A 4,826-nucleotide genomic window follows, 5' to 3' on the forward strand; every position below is an offset into this window, starting at 1 on the left:
GATCAACTATATGTAACCTCGTTTTATGCTGAAGAAATCTGTAAAGAACTTCAGTGTCTTGCAATGCTTTTTACTAGGGACATTAGAGACACTTTAAGCTTCTGCATAAAGGACTTGTGAGTTATATACAAAGTTTAATGGTCATTTCTTTCTGTTAGTCTCTTACAAAGTTTTCTAATCATTCTTGCATAGCTCAAGTGACTGTACACATGGAAGCAGTGTTAACAAGGCACCTTCAGTAAGCTGTTTTGACTAAGAGTTTGTATCTCCTTTGAAAGCTCCTATGAGGAACAGAATGTTGAAAGGTAATAAGTTTATATTAGTAGTCCATCAATTGTTTGAAAATGTATCAAACTGTTTTCCTCTAGGTATTGGTCCCACCAATTGGTTTTGGGAAAGATTCAAGACCTCAAGAAAGTTCAGATTGGTCAATTCAGCAGGAATTTTCCCATCAAGCATAGTTGAGGAGAGGTCCAATGATTCTAGGTTTGTCAAATTTCCCAAAGAGCGGGGAATAAGACCAATGAGGCTGTTGTGTGATAGGTTGAGGCTTATAAGTGCTTGAAGCTCTCCAAACACATCTGGAATCTCTCCTTCAAATTTGTTTTCTAAAAAATTGATAATTGAAAAGGCTCTTGGAATTTTTGCAAAAGGGGTATTGGTTCCTTTAATTGTTGCAGTTATAGAATCATCATATTCTGGTTGAATTCTGCCTTCTTCAGAAATACTCACACCAGTTTGAATATAATAACTCTAACTATGCACTTTATCCCCAGGAATCTTCATGGCTTGAAAATTTTTTATGTATAATTTCAGTAATGAACCACTAAAGTTGTTGCTTGATATGTCAAAAATAATCAAACTTGAAAACATCTTTTCAGATTTCAACTCGGCAATGGGACCATGCAACTTATCGCCTCTTAAGACCAGTATTTTCAAATTTAATAGATTTTGAAGCCAATTGGGAAATGTATCCTCAAATTGATTGTTTCCAAGATTCAAATCCACAAGCTGTGTGCAATTGGACAAAGATTTCGGCAATAAACCTTCAAACTGGTTGCCATTGAGATTCACTTATTGATGGTATTTTCTCATTTACTATTATTGGCAACTAAGAAGTTTGGGGTTAATGAATTTGTGAACCCAAAAGATCATAACAAACCTATACAAGAGGTTAGTTCATTCTAAGTTTTCCTGCATAATTATTTATATTTTCAAGGAAGAAAGACTAAGATGTTAATATTGCTCAAAAGATAATTGCTGAAATGACCATGAGAGAATTCTCAGCCATTGCAAAAGAAAATTAAGATGCATGTCTGAACTATGAGTTATAGAGTATGTTCTTCCTTCTTACATAACTTATGATTAGGCCCCTTCACATGTTATTTGTTCAAAGCATGCTTTTCACATGTTCAAAGTATATATGGCTCTGCTAATTTTGTTGAAAAGTGGTTCTGTTTTTTAACTAAGTCAAATGATTCTGGGTAATGATTCTAAGGAAGAAAGTACTAGTAATCTTACAGGGGATGTGGGGAAAGATTTTGCACACACATGATAACAAAAAGGAATTCCGATTTGATTTCTCCATTCTATCCAAATCTTCTATACTTCTATATTGGTAATCATTTTGTATTTGTAGATGTGATATTATTTTGAGTTTGAAAGAGATATACCTGGGGAATTAGTCAAAGACAATTTTATTTCCTTAGCATAATGATTCAATGTAATATTCTTTGATTAATTTAGCTATGATGAACATTTGTAGTTATTGTGCAGTAAAACATTTGTAGCAAAATTCGTAATGATCTCTTTTAACACTGCTGCAAACTGGTTCTTGTACTTGTAATAAAAAATAATAATAACACATGGTTTCCTAATGAATTGAGTGATTAATAGTGTGTGATTCTTCACTTCTATTGAATCAACAACTATAGTATTTGCCTATAGAGATACCTTCTTGTTAGATTCTAATATATTCATGCCTTCACGGTTCATAGGCAAGATACATAACCAATATTTTATAGTATAACATAAAATTTATTTTTCACCCTAATTCATTTTTCTCATATTTATTATTACTATAAACTTTTATATATGGATTCTTGTTCTTTAGTTAGTCATCTCTAATATATGGATTTAGGCAAAAATTTGTGGCTGGTACCAATTGGAGGCCATACCTTGCAACAAGAAGAAACACAATCTTCATCGGTCCCCCAAACATAATACATCATTATTTAGATGAATATGAGTAGGATTATTTATTTTGCTTTGAATATTTTGTATTATTAGTAGATTGCAGTTTAAACGAAAATAAGTCTAAGTTTAGTTATTTATCTTGTCTTGAGTCTTTATGTTAGATGATTATTTATTATTTTGATAAGTTTGTAAACTCATTATATAATATTTAGTATAAATTTTATTTTTATATTTATAATTTTATTTATCTAATATTTTGTATAAATTTTATTTCTATATTTAAAAGTTTATTTGTATTAATTGTCTACTATTTTTCAAATAAAAAATAATTAAAAAATATAGCTATTAAATCGACGGCAGCGTTATCTCTTTTTAAATATAAAATAGACAAAAAAAACAAAATACAGGCAAAGAAGCCGTCAGTATCTAAATAATTAATCGACGACCCTTTTGTCGATTTTAATGAATCAAATATCGACAAAAATGATATCGATTTTATATAATAATATCGATGGCAATGTTGTCCATTTTATTAAGAATTTGTCAGTATCTAAATAATTAAATCGACGGCCCCTTTGTCGATTTTATTGAATCAAATATCAACAAAATATTGTCGATTTTATATAATAATATCGACGGCAAGGTTGTCGATTTTATTAAGCAAGCAAAATTCTCAAACTCATATTATAGGCGGAAATACTGGCCATTTTATTAGATTATTATCGACAACTTGGCAAGCCGTCGATTTTAATAGAATTTTGAAAAATCGACAAGCTTAATAGCGACCACTTCTGCTGTCGATTTTTTCGTCAATTTTTAATATTATCGACAGCTTGGCAGTCAATTTTAACGATGTTTCTTGTAGTGTAGTGCTGCTACTATTGCTAACAATGTGACCCTGTTATTATATTTACTATTTATGGAATATATCAGCTATTGATGTTGGTCTGGCATTGTGTAGGAGCAATCATCCAAGGCAATCAAGGAAAGGAAAAGTCTAATCAAGGCCTTCATCAAACAAGCCACTAAATTTATCTCTTTTTAAGAAGAAAGAAGCTATTGTTAAGCCTGCACAAGCCCCTCACCCACAACTTGCCTCACAATCACAAATAGCTCAAGGACCAACTGATCATCTCTCTGCAGAAACCAGGACAACAACAAACACTGGACCAGCCTAAAGAATGTTAAAATTTTTAGGCCTAGGCCATGGCATTAGAAGATTGATCTCCTTAGGTTGAATGGATCTTGACTTAATTTTTTTGGGTTTAAAAATTTTGATTTGGACATGTTATTTTGGCAGATATTATGTTATTTTGGGGATGATATTTCTTTTTGGCAGATATGATGTTATTTTAGGGGTGATATTTTCTTTTGGATTTAACACAATAGTATTGTGCTTTATGTTTTTAGGGTGAATTTGGTCATATTTTGGATTCAGGTGATGCAATTTCATTAGTCTACTGATGTACTTAACTCACTTTGGGTAATGTTTATTATCTATGTTAATTATGTTTCACTTCGGATTACATATTGTGCTTTTATCATTGATATGGTTGTTTATCAGATTTCGCAAACATTTTAAACAACCAGATAATATCATTCATTGTAAACAAACTACATGCTTACAATAATGGTTCGCACTTCACAGCTAACTTCATTCATGGTAAACAAATTACATTACATTTACAGTAACAATTCTAGTTCACCTAGTACCACTATACAAGACAGACACAACTACTGCAAACATAAACCCAATAAAAAGAAAAAGCAAACATCCCTAAATTGACTAACAACAATTCTAGGAGACTCCTGCTTCTCCAACACCAAAATTCTTTCCTCCAAATCCATCAATCTCTGCTCCCAACCATGCTTTCCACTTTCTATAACTTCCTCATCCCCAACAGCTTCATCTAGCCATTTAAAGAATTTGCAGTATGGTAAATTCTCCTGTAAAAAAAGAATTCAAGAAATGAAAACATTTTCTTTTTGCGCAGAACAAATCAAAGCAGCTATAAGAAGGAGATAACAATTACTCTAAAATTTGGGCATCCCAAAAACAATCGATCAGGATTCTCCATTGTTCTAGACTTGTATATTGCTCCATACAATTGGAAGTTACATTTGGGAGCTTAAGGTGCTATTCATTTGGCATTGTGCTAGGGTTTTGTTTTGTTTCAGGGTGAATAATTGGGGATTCTAGACAATTAAGGTTTGGGACATGTTAAAATTAAACAACATTCAAAATCATTTAGAGTAATTCCAATGTGGCATTTAACGGACACCTCATTTACATTAACAGTCTACGTTAGAGGCACCGTTAGTCTTACTAACAAAAGAATGTATCGTGTCCACGTTTTATTTTCTGGGGGACCTAATTGTTACTTTTTTACCTTAGGGTCTAACTTGTCCGAACGAAAAATTCTTAGGGACCTAATTGTCACTTTACTCTTATAATTTACCATGCATATTGCATTCCTTAATGAGAAGGGTTCGAACCCCATTTCCAGCGTTTTGAATTTTAACAAGTATGAAGTTAACTATACCTATACACCACGTCACAGGAGTCTTTGTTTACTTTTTATATTATTGTTTTTTCTTAATGGAAAAAAATTTTGTCAGACGATAGCCAT

General features: G+C 31.9%; 1 pseudogene; it reads right to left on the reverse strand.

Moving 5' to 3' along the window:
- Window positions 1–330: 330 nt before the first annotated feature.
- LOC148546146 (receptor-like protein 9DC3) lies at window positions 331–4,274 on the reverse strand (annotated as a pseudogene).
- Window positions 4,275–4,826: the final 552 nt, after the last annotated feature.

The sequence above is a fragment of the Arachis ipaensis genome, chromosome B9, assembly GCF_059453495.1.
Source record: "Arachis ipaensis isolate K30076 ecotype BB chromosome B9, ASM5945349v1, whole genome shotgun sequence".
In the NCBI taxonomy this organism is placed as follows: domain Eukaryota; kingdom Viridiplantae; phylum Streptophyta; class Magnoliopsida; order Fabales; family Fabaceae; genus Arachis; species Arachis ipaensis.